We start from the raw sequence: 13,025 nt of genomic DNA, 5'->3' as shown, positions 1-13,025 counted from the left end.
GACCCCTGTCAGTGCTGAGATGCTTACACATTCACTGACTCGGCTTTTCTCCCACATTTGGCATCATCACGTCTGTTTTGTGAGATGGAGGAGGACTTTGTGGATTGGTGTCGGACATATGGGTTAATGTTGGACTTGTGGGCTTGGGCAGCACTGGGTTGGGATGTTTTCTTGATGTGCACTTAATTTTTATACAAAACTCTCACTTACACATGAGTTTCTGTGGATTTCTTTTTCTAAAGTACCCAGACTAACACACTGTATTTGTGTGTTTTGATGATGCTGACCTTCCATACTCAGATTTATCTACTTCCTGAAATTTGCTAGAGATCTCAGCAATCTGCTCCCCAACACATGCTGGAGATTGAGTAGCACCGGGGAGCGTCCCCTTCTGTTATTTATAAGGTCATCTGCAATTCAAGAAGGTTTTGAAGGACATCAAGAACCAAAACGATAGACATGTTCTATCCCGGCATTTTTTATGACATAGGTCTCAGGTATCGCCCACTTATAGCTCAATTTCTTTTACTCTCTTTGTAGCCCCTCAAGAAAGTTAGCCTTTGCATTTGTGCTTGCGATGACATGGACACCAAGTTCTTTCATCCTGGTTAAAGTACGACAACCTAAAATTCACTGTCATGGAGTCAATGCTGACTCATGCCAATCCCTCTGTGGGATTCTGAGACTGTCACTGTTTAAGGGAGTCAAGAGCCCAAGATTTCTCCAGGGGAGTTACTGGTAGTTTCAAATTGCCAGTCACGTGGATTGTAGCCCGATGCGTAACCACTACACCAACTGGGCTCCTTGTCCTCTGTTTAAAGATGACATTTTCCAGTATTCACTTTTTTAAAAATTCCCCAAATCTGAGAAAGAGATTTTCTATGTAAAATAAGAAGAGACTGTCCTAAACTGGACTCCTCTTATCTTCTGCCTCCTAGGTCATGGCATGGATGGATGGAAATGATACAAACTTGTCCCTTTCCTCGCCAGGTTCACAGCCAATGTTACGATGGCAGTCAATGTCAAATGCATGCTGGGTGTGTTAGAGCTGAATCTGGTCAATGTGGATTGACTCTAAATAATGAGCCCTGCAACTGAGGAAAAATCAGAAATCACTTTGATTGACTGTATCACCATCAGCAGAAATCATCACTCAGTGGCTACTGGGATCTAGCATGGTCAAACCATCTATGAAAAAAGATGTAGAGAAGTCCATGAACTTGAAAGTGAAAACTCAAGATTTAGCAGTAAACCTGGATTGAATGTTCTTGTTTTACTCACTTTTTGTTATAGACCTAAAACAGCAATTTATTTATCAACATCTGTAACTTTTTGCTAGAAAAACGTAAGTATTTTTAAAAATCATTTTATTTGGGGCTCATAAAACTCTTATCAAAATCCATAAATACATCCATTGTGTCAAGCATATTTGTACATTTGTTGCCATCATCATTCTCAAAACATTTGCTTTCTACTTGAGCCCTTGGTATTATCAGCTCCTCATTTCCCCCTCCCTCACCCACCATTCCTCGCTCACAAACCCTTGATAATTTATAAATTGTTATTATTTTCTAATGTCTTACACTGTCCATTGTCTCCCTTCACCCATTTTTCTGTTGTCCACCCCCCAGGAAGCAGGTTATATGTAGATCATTGTGATCAGTTCCTTTTTTCTCCCCTACCTTTACTTTCCCCTCCTTGTCTCGCTACTCTCATTATTAGTCCTGAGAGGTTCATCTGTCCTGAATTCCCTGTGTTTCTAGTTCTTATCTTTACCAGTGTACATCCTCTGATCTAACTGTGTTTGTAAGGTAGAATTGAGATCATGATAGTGGGCGGGGAGGGGAGGAAGCATTAAAGAACTAGAGTAAAGTTGCATGTTTCATCGGTGCTATACTGCACCCTGACTGACTTGTCTTCTTCCTGTAACCCTTCTGTAAGGGGATGTCCAGTTGGATACAGAGGGACTTTAGGTCTCCACTCCACACACACACACCCCATTCACAATGATATGGTTTTTGTTCTTTGATTCCTGATACCTGAACCCATCAACATGTCATGATCCTACAGGCTGGTGTGTTTCTTCCATGTGGGCTTTGTTGCATCTTGGCTAGATGGCCACTTGTTATGACCCCTGACACGCTATCTTTTGAGAGCTGGGCACCATCACTTTTTCCACCACATTTGCTTATGTACCCACTTTGTCTTTGGTGATCGTGTCAGGAAGGTGAGCATCATGGAATGCCAGTTTAATAGAACAAGGTATTCTTGCATTGAGGGAGTACTTGAGTGGAGGCTCAATGTTCATCTGCTACCTTAATACTAAACGTATAAATGTATACACATAGATCTACATTCCCATTGTTATATATAAATATATTTGCATATGTACATGCCTGTATTTAGACCTCTAAAAATGCCCTTTGCCTCCTAGTTCTTTCCTCTATTTCCTTTTACTCTCCTCTTGTCCTACTATCATGCTCAGCCTTCATTTAAGCTTCAGAAATACCTCTCGCTTATATTGCCCCTGATCAAGCCCTACCAGCCCTCCTAAACCCTCCTTGCCATCGATTTGGGATCACTCATTGTTCCATTGTCCCTCGGTTTGTTAACACCCATTTCCTTTCCCCCCACTTCCCCCTCTCCCATGTACTTCTGGAACTGTTAGTCTGGGTTTTTTTTTTCCTCCAGATTGTTGGTCCTGCCTATAGTATCTAGATAGACCTTCAGAGATAATAATATAAACAAAAACAAGACAGAGCAAAACAAAGCAACAAAAGAAAACAAAACAATAACACAAACAAGGACAAAAAAGAGAAAAATCTGAAAATAGTTCAAGGTCTCTTTGCTGACCTTTAGGAGTGTTTTCCAGTTGAGTCTGATGGGGTGCACACCCTTGCCTCAAAATCTATTTTTGGCATTCCCTGAGGGCTTTGTTGCTCTGTTCCCCTTGCTGTTCTGTTGCACACCCTTAGTGTTTTGGCTCAGTGTGGTGGGGTCAGATTGGGAGCAATTCCCACACTGTGTCTTCAGTGTTGTCCCTCATAGGGCTATTGGTCAGGGAGGGCCATCGCGCCTCGTAGTGGGGCCAGCCCTATGATCCTCTCAGTGCTTTGGCTGCTCTGAGTGGGAATATATCCTCAGGGCTTGGTAGGCCAGGATGTGCTCCACTCTCTCTTCCTCTCCCTTCATTTGCTCCTGTGTGCTCTGATCAGACATGTCCCCGTCCCTGACCTGTAGCTTCAGTTCTGTACTCTGAAGTGAATTCTTCTGTGGAGAGGGTGGGGGGAGGGTGGGGTTTACCTTTTCTAAGTCATCTTTGCAGGTAAAACCATTTAACAGAACCATTTTTTTCCCCTGAAGGCAGTGGGCTTACATGAAAATATGTAACTACCACAACATGCTTCAAGTCCTCTCGAATTTCAACAAGCAGTATTGTCATCTGCATATTTCAAGTTGTCAATGACTCTTCCTCTTCTCCTGAAGCCACGTTCATCACATAGTCTTGTTGTTTATCCTGCAGACTGAGTAAGTGTATGGTGAGAAGATACAAGGCTATACATATCTTTCTTGATTTTAAACCACAAAAATGTTACCTTCTCAGTTTTGAATGACCGCCTCTTGTTCTACCCATAGATTCCACACGCGCACAACCAAGTGTTCTGAAATTCTCATTAAAAAATGTTTCTAAGATCCATATAGATGAATGCCTTTGCACAGTCAATAACACAGAGGTAAGCCTCTTTCTGGAATTCCATTCTTTCAGGCAAGAGGTATTTGATATTAACAATGCTATTATTCTACATTCTCTTCTGAATCTGGCTTAAATGTTTGGCAGTCTCTTTCAATATCCTGATACAATTATTTTTAAAATGCTATGCAAAGGTAATTTTACTTGCTGGTGATATTAAAGACATGTTTTGACCATTTCCACATTCTGTCAAATAGCTTTTCCTTGGATATATGTTTGTATAAATAAATATATGTGTGTATTTATAATCTCCCATATCAGCTTTAAAATTATACTTTATAATATTTTGTGTGTTCTGTATACTATTGTGTATTTTATTTATAACTATTAGTGATAGTGTATATTTTCTGTTTATATTAGTGATAATATTAGTGATAGTATATATTATCTGTTTTACTATTTTTCTTCCTAATATTAATATCTTTCCTCTGTCTTACATTTTATGTAGAATTGCTCCATTTGTTGTTCTGTTTAAGTAAATCTTTTTTGTAAGACCATCTTGGATTTTTAAAATCATTTTATTGAGGACTTGTATACAACTCATCACAATCCATATATCCATCCATTGTGTCAATAACATTTGTACATTTGTTATCGTCATCATTCTCAAAACATTTTCTTGACCAAAGAGATTAGTAGAATTAAATTTATTTATTATTGGCTCTAGGGGTTGGATAGCGAATTTGAATAATGGTTGTATTGATTTGATTTCCTTAAATGAAGTTATAATCAAGATAGATCTTGAAATGCCCCTTTTGAGGATAAATGCAAAGCCATTCTTGGTGATTATGTCTTTCCCAGTATGGTAAACCATATGATTTTATTTATTCAAAATCTCTGATACCAATCTATTTTAACTCAATAATACCTAGGATATCTGTTTTTATTCATTCTTTTTAATTCAGATGATTTCCAATTTTCTGAGATTCATACTCTGTACATGAAAAGTTATGAATATTAATAGATTTTTGCCACCATTTATTCTCTTTTTGAGTCATGCCCCATCAGTAAATGAAGATCTTGGAGGTCTTATTCTCACATGTATTCTCATTCATGGCATTGGTATCTACTCTCTTTGAGAAAACAGTCTTCCTCAGTCATGTTTTGAGTGCCTTCTGACCTGAGGGGCTCAACTTTTGCCATGCTCTTTGACAAAGTTCTTGTATTCATTAGACGTTGGTATCTGACTATGTTTCCATGCTTTGCCTAGGGTTTTCGTTGAGTTTTTCCTCTCAAGTGGACAGCTGATTCCTTCTTTGTAGTCTTATTTGGAAAGTTCTGCTGAAACCTATGCACGTTGAGTGACCCAGCGGGAGTTTGGCATACGAGTGACATAGCCTCCAGCATGGCAGCAACACACAAGCCATTACAGTAAGACAAACGGACAGGTAAGTGGTGGTGGCATTGCTGTAGAAATACCCCTATATGAAGGGTTTAAGATGATACTATTGTTGACTTAATGTCTTGAGATAAGCTGAGTAAATATAGGCCGTGTGTTTCTTTAAAAAACCTAAAGGATCACTCCAGATTCCTTATCCCTCAAGCCTAAATAGTGGCCTGCAAAAAGAGGGAGAGAGAGTCAGAGAGAGAGATAGAGTAAAGCTGAAATGGTCTTTGAGTGTTTAGGGACAAACAAGCTCAACACACACACACACACACACACACACACACACACACACACACACACACACAAAGAAATACCCAAATAAGAGTTGATGCCAACTCGTTGTGATCATAAAGGAAAGGGTAGAACTGCCCCCAGAAAGTTTCCAACCCTGTAATGCTTTATGGCAGGGAAAGCCCCATCCAGACCCTGTGGAGTGGTGAGTGATTTTGAACTGTTGGCCTTATGGTTAGCAGCCCAACCTGTAATCATTATACCCCGCAGGGCTCCTCTAATCCAGGTAAGACATGATCCATACTGAATAATAGGAGTTTTGTGGCAGAGCAAAGACGAAATTTGAGAATCCGGGAAACCTGGCATATTTGGGGATGGCTAGAGATTGCATAGGGCATCCTGGTGAAAGAGTGAGCTACTCATTTGGCAGTTATGTTCAAGGTCGGGAATTTCAACCTGCCAGCTGTTCTGCAGCAAAAAGATACGGGTTCTGTTACTGTAAAGATCTCAAGCCTCTACCAGAGAAAATTGCCTCAAATGCACTGAGTTTGGTGGAGAGATTATATTGACTAGGATAAGCTAGAAATTGAAATCAAGGAGGTCTAACACGTTTCTGTTAGACTTAAATTATAGGGTGAGATACATAAAAAGAGCAAGAATGAGTAGTGATAAAATGGTAAGATCATTTACACACATTTTGAATGTATAGCGCTCATAGGACAAGCAAACACAAGCTATTGTGATAAAGCTGATTCCAACCAATAGAAACCTTACAGGATAGACTAAAACTGCCCCGGAGTTTCAATAATCCTTATTGAAGTGAACCGTCATAGCTTTATCCCAAAGAACACCTGGCGGGCTCAAAATGTGAAATTTTCAGTTGGCAGTTAAATGTTGTTGTTTTTTTTCTATTACGCTACCACGGCTCCTTCACAGAACTTATTAATCAAAATCACTAGTCAGCCTGCAGATAGCTACCAGGAGCCCTGGTGATATAGCAGGTACTGATTGGAAGGTTAACAACAAAGTCAGCAATAATTTGATGGCAATGAGTTTGAGTTTTTGTTTTGTTGTGTTTTGTTTTTGGTGTATGTGTACACTCTGGATAGAGTATTTTGGATTGAAGCATTCATAAATTGAAGTATCAGAGTTCAGCTCCACCAAGAAGAATAAGTATAATCAAGGGGAAAATGTGTGTATATTTCTTAAGAGTAAGAACAGCCTTTGCAGCAGAAATAGAAAAAGAACTTGACATTGGTTTGTCCTCTAGAATAATTCTCTCCCAATGAAACATTTACTTATTTTTAGAAAGTTTTCTTTCTCTTTTTCTTGAAATATGAGCCCTATTTGTCGTCACTTAAAAAAAAAAAGAAAGAAACATTCCAGACTCACTGCCATTGAGTGGATTCCGACATACTGCGACCCTGTCTTACAACACGAAAAAAAAAAAAAAAAAAGATCCTGAACAAACCCACAGGCATATTTTCTTTTTCCTGAAACTCCTTTTAGTGTGACATTTCTTCTGAGACTGCATAAATTCTTCTCAGGGCAAGGACTGTATCCTACTCCCCTAATGATTTAGAGCACTTAGCACAGTTTCTCCCTTTCAATTCAGATGGCTTTCAGTGAAAAACTTTGACAGATATTATTTTCTGTCATCCTTCAAACTTACAATTTCCAAAACTTTTGTGGGGCATGTACAAATTAGTACCGACTACTCAAAAAGAATTAAAAACCAAATTTTCAATATAAAAAAATAATGTAGTAAAATAATTTTGTGAACCACTGCTAATTAATTTAATTTCTTGAAGAACTCCAAATTAAGATAGCCACATAAAAAATCTGTGAAAACCTGAATCCAGGAATTGAGACCAGTCTTAACCATGGACTACTATTTATGTTACTACGTAAAAAGTTACATTTATTAGCACCTCATAATACAAGTTAGAAAGTACTAAACTCTTTCAACAATAAAAATTTATTTCCAGTTCGTCCTTCAGAGAAAGTCTCAGGATGCTTATTTGACTTTTCTCTCTCTCACCAACTGGTCCACATTTTGATTAATTTTGTTTTTCCACAGAGACTTCCCCATTTTCCTGTTTGTTCTTCACAGGCAGTATCTATTCTTACACCTCAGACCTCCTACTGCTTCTCAATACCAAATGAATTTTACATCTAGACTTCATCTCCAGATCCCTTATGTTTCACCCTTGTGAAGCAATTTTCATGCTCTGCCATGCTGAATCTAAATCAACATGAAAACAGGTTGCTCTCTATAAGTCACTATCCGAAGCATTTGCCTGAGAAGCCTCTTTAGTTGGTTGACGCAGTATTTGTATTTGCAATTAAAATGTGGCCACTCTGTGCTTTCAAAGTCAAGGACTGAAGAAGTTTCTTGGGTGCTCAGCATCTCAACTTTTGCCTTTACTCAAGATGTTTGGGTTTTTCTCTTTGAATGTCTCTAATCCCTCTGGTATTATGCCCCTTAGGAATTTACCAGATTTCAGAAGCCATCATTTTTACTAGCTTTGTTGTTGTTGACACAGTGCTGCCCGTGTCTTTAGGTAATTGCCATACCTTGGTAGGGTGAAATACAGAAGATCGTAATCTAACATTTACTGAGCTCCACTTTACATCTTCTCTTTAACTTGTTTTTGTGGGGAAGAGGGGCAGAGGTGGGAGAGGGTGGTACAGAATACAAAGAAATCCTGTCATCTTTTCTTTCTTTCTACTTGTATTGAGTATGTGGTCCTGGTGATAAAACGATGGCTATCGCTCCTGGTAATGAAAATCTAAAAGTCAATGTCGACATGGCATTCTGCACGTATTGTGTTCCTGATGGGAATTAACGATGTTATTATTTTCTTATAGGGCATATGAGGGGAACTTAGCTATATAACATCTGTAACACCATTCAGTATTTTACAGTAGTTGAACTTAGAGAGATAAAGAAGCAAAAATAGATATGCGTTTCTATACTTCCTTGTTAACCGACAGTTATTAGTAACCATCAAGAAGAGTCCTATCTCGGGGACTTCTGTCTGCTTCATGGCTTTGCAAGGCTGCGGGCTTTGGGAGCAGATCCCTGTGGACATCTTTCAACATGCCTCTGGGGGGCTCTGACCACCGGCCTTTTACCCTTAGTCATGCCCATATTCATTGCAACATCCAGCGACTCCCAGTAACGCAAGTAATACCAAACAGTGACTGTGTTGTTTATGCTTCTACTAATAATCATATAGGCAGAACCAGTAAAAAATGTTGCTATTTGGTTCCACTTCATACATGAACAGAGTTATTCCACACAAAACACATGTAAACATACCTGCACAAGCAGTGGATGCCTGCACACAAGTTTTTGCAGTAAGACACATTATTTTTAATCTTGTCGGGGTGTCCTTTCACAAAAAGACCAATAAAAATATTAACATCCAAAAAGTTCTCTTCTGCTACTTAAATTTGAGGCAGAGAGCTTAGTTAGGAAGTTCATGACGACTTTTAAGAAAATTATTTCAGATCCCCAAAGGATCATCTTACTACGTTTTTTCAAAGAACAAAAGATGAGCCAGAGGGCATATTTTAAGGAAGTTTTAAGACAACTGAAAACTACATTGGTAAGGAATAGAGTTTTGGTTTTATTTCTATCCTGAAAATGTACCTGGCGCATTCTTCAAGGAAAGCTAAGAGGGCCTTACAATAATTGTGATGGGAAACTTTACCCCATCCACCATATTGTGTTGATCTTGCCCCATCAGATTTTATTTTTAATCCCCCAAACTTGAAGGCTCAAAAAGAGTATGGTTTGCATCCCTTGAGAATTTTACACTTGCATTTTTCTGGAAGTGGTGTTAGCGGAAGGGTGCGGAATCTCTCCGAGAAGTGTTAGATGGAGTAGCTGCCAACACAAATAAATCGATTCAGATGGAAGCTGTGTGGAGAAATAATAGCTTCAAATGTGGGCATTTCTATTTTATAAATATTTCTGTGATTTCATAGCTGGCTTAGGCATGGTGCTCTACAGAAACAAAACTGGAACACTTATACATATATACACACAGTGAGAAAAATTATAACAGCTTATTAGTCCACACAGCAGTACAGCGAACTCAGTTCAACTCACTTTCATGGAACAGTTAATATACTGGAAGTCCTTCAGCTCACATGGGTTGCCAGGTCCAAGGTCAAGGAAGCAGACAGCTGAGTTTTCTCTCAGGAAAGATAACCAGCATATAGCGGGATGGGTTGGCAATAGGCAGTAGCTTGGGAGACAGGATCACCATCCTCCAGCTCAAGCAATGTACATGCCAGCAGCATGGTGAAGCAGGTCTTGAAGCCACCTCAAGCACTAGCAAGACAATCCATGGGCTGGCTTGGCCCACAAATAGTGCAGCACACCACAGGTTGAGACAGAGACTTAGCTAAAGCCGCAGCAGGCTGGTGCAATCAGTAGGGAGCAAGAGGGAGATGGTCTGCCCACTCTCTTTATTTCCGGTGTCCTCCAATCAAACTGCAACCTGATTAAACTCTGCCCACATATTCCTATTGGCCTAGTTGCCACAATAAACTTAGCTATCACATTAGCAATACTTGTTGACTTACTCTTATATTTAAGATTTTCTTTTAACGTGCCAGCAGGCATGTTTCTTAATCTCTAAACACTAAAATGTAATTATTCTTCTCAATCTACCAATCACAAAACTATAACACAAATGAATCAACTTGCTCTGATTAAAAGCTAACAAATTAAACAGTCAGAGTTTGCTTTCCAGGTCTATAAGCACTGGCTCAAGTGTCATGTTAGGAACCATAAGCATGTTGTGTTATGACTTCCTAGCTATGATTTCTTATTCTTTCCTCTTCCATTTTTTTAATCACACACCCGGCCTATGACAAGTGTGTCAGCTATCCCTATCATTTCCCTAAGATCCCATCATTTCACGGCATCGCTTCTACTTCCAACCATTATCAGCATTGTCTTAAAGAATTTTTTTTTAATATGTAGCTAAGGAAAGACACTTTCTTCCAGGTAGAGAGACAGTGGTAAATTTGGGATAAAGTTGGTGGCAGGAAGCTCTGCTGAGCCTTAAACTAATATCAGACAGGAGTGAGTATATAAATGCCTTTGCTTCCATGCCTCTCCAGTTGAACAACATCGGTGAGTGTTCTTCTCCGTGATAAGGATTTCTTTATTTAGTTAATCTCAATCAGCCAGAGTGAAGTTGATTTGGTAAGACACACTTTATTGGTTCTTTTCCTGTTCTTTCTTAGTTTCCACCATCTAATGATATCTTTGGTTTTGTTGCTCTAGTATGTATCCCATGTAGACAACTTGAATATGAGTTATCATCTCAATGAATATTTTGAGAACATTACAGAGGAAAACAATATCTTTATTACTAGAAAAATATATGAATTTTGAGTCATAGTCAACCGAGTAAAATAGCTGGATAAGTATACACTGTACAAGCAGAAAAAATAAATAACCATCCACTTACAACTTCACAGTTCTCAAATTTTCATAAAATGGAGCTTAAGTAAGGACAAAATAAGTAAAATTATAAAACGTTCCCATTCTTCCTTTAGTATCCAACAATATTTTTATTACAGGATTGCATATCAATGATCTACAACCAAAAAAAAAAAAAGATCCTCAGAAGACTATGAGTCAAAGTTCCAAAAGAAAAACTAGGGGAGAGGGGTGCTTTGTATTTCATTTAAAATTTATTAAAAGCTATTGAAACTGCTCCTGTGGGTTTCTGAGGCAGTAAGTCTTTGTGGGAGCCAGAAGCATCATTTTTCTCCTTTTGAGAGCCTGGTGGGTTTGAACTGCTTGCTTTCTGATTATCAGCGAATTGCGTAATCTCCTACACCACCAGGTCTCCTCTTAGACTGCAGAGAGAGGTCTGCAAAGAACACTGTGTTAGGGGGGTTTCTCTAGAGCAACAAAACCAGGACACATACACACATACACATACGCACAGCGAGAAGGAATATAGCAGCTAATTAGTTCACACAGCAGTGCAGAGGGCTCAGTTCAACTCACTTTTGTGGAACAGTTAATCTACTGAACATCCTTCAATTCACTGAGGGGGCTTTGGTCCAAGATCAAGGAAGCAGACAGTGGAGTCTTTTCCTCAGGCAAAACAGGCAGAGTCTACCAGCAGGCAAGCAGACAGCAGGGTCAGTCAGCAATAGTCAGTAACACGGGAGCTTATCAAAGCAGGCCCTCATGTAATATAGAACTCATGCAGTGCAAGGTGACAGGATCCTAAAGCTCAAATGATATACACATCAGCAGCGTACCAAAGCAGTTCTTGAAGGAGCCTTGAAGGAGCGTCAAGCTGTAGCAACAAGACCCATGAGTTGGCTTGGCCCGCATGGAGTGTAGCACACAGGTTCAGGCAGAGAAATAGTTAAAGCAGCAGAGAGCAAGAGGGATAGGTATGGGACTTGCAGAGTCAGTTATCTCTTTGCCCTCCAATCAAACTGTGACCTGGTTAATCTCTGCCCACATGTTCCTATTGTCCAGGTTGGCCCAATAAATCTAATTATCACAAACACAATGGCAATAAAAAAAGAAAGTATGGGGGAAAGATGTAGGGATGCAGGAGGGAACAACAAAATAAAATTTCCAAAACATAGAACAAAGAAAGAAATAAATAACTGCATAACATTTGTACCATTCTACCTAAGCCATGGCCATTGAATAGATTACGACTCATAGAAGCACTACGTAGTCCTTGAAGGTTGTAATCATTTATGGGAGCATATCACCTCAGGATTGTCCCTCAGAGCAGATGGTAGGTTTTGGACCACCAAATTTGATGTTAGCAGGCTAACACTTACCTTATAGTGCCACCAGGATTTCGAAACATACTAACTAGCATTTTCAAGTACAGATGACCCGCATTATGCTATTTTGATCTTTAAAGCTTTCATGTGCATAAACTATCATTGATAAGGAAATAGGGGTTAATAATTTCACAATATTAGTAAGTGGCAGATGAGAAACTTTGGTCTTTTAACATCAGATTCCATATACTTGCCAATCTCACCAGGTAACAGAAAAGTTTAGCTGCTGACTATATCCCCCTTTAATTTCCCCACCTCTTTCCTGGACACACACTTAAAGAAATGAAGCTTCCCTGAAGTTGGCTGTAACCATTTGATTAAATTCAAATGTGCTCGAATGGGAGCCGTGACAGCTATTTCTAGCCAAGACATTTAAAAAATACGGATGCCCCTCTCTATTTTCTTCTTTTTGCAAGTGATAAAAGATGCTATAGCACAAACTGAGATGGAGGAATCTGCAGATCAGTCTGTGAAGGAAAACTGCTGATCTGTTGGGATTATTTATTTTTCTATAGTTGGATGAGCAATGAAAGCATTAAGAGTAACTTTTTAAAAATAAAGATTAATACCACTCTGCATAATGCATTCACAGGGAACCATAAGTAAAACAGTGTCCTGTGCACTCCTCTTTGTCTTATAACTAAACACAATTGTTTCAACCCCAAAGACTATATTGATGTGAATTAGAAAAAAGAAACGCATCTGGGTGAGGGCATCATGTTTAATAAGCACACGAAAGCACTGTGAAAAAATACAAAAGGGTGTCCATCACGAGATAGTGGCAGCCCTGCATGTTGGCATATG

Source organism: Tenrec ecaudatus, chromosome 11 (assembly GCF_050624435.1).
Source record: "Tenrec ecaudatus isolate mTenEca1 chromosome 11, mTenEca1.hap1, whole genome shotgun sequence".
NCBI classification, from domain to species: Eukaryota; Metazoa; Chordata; class Mammalia; order Afrosoricida; family Tenrecidae; genus Tenrec; species Tenrec ecaudatus.
Note: the sequence above shows the minus strand (reverse complement) of the source record.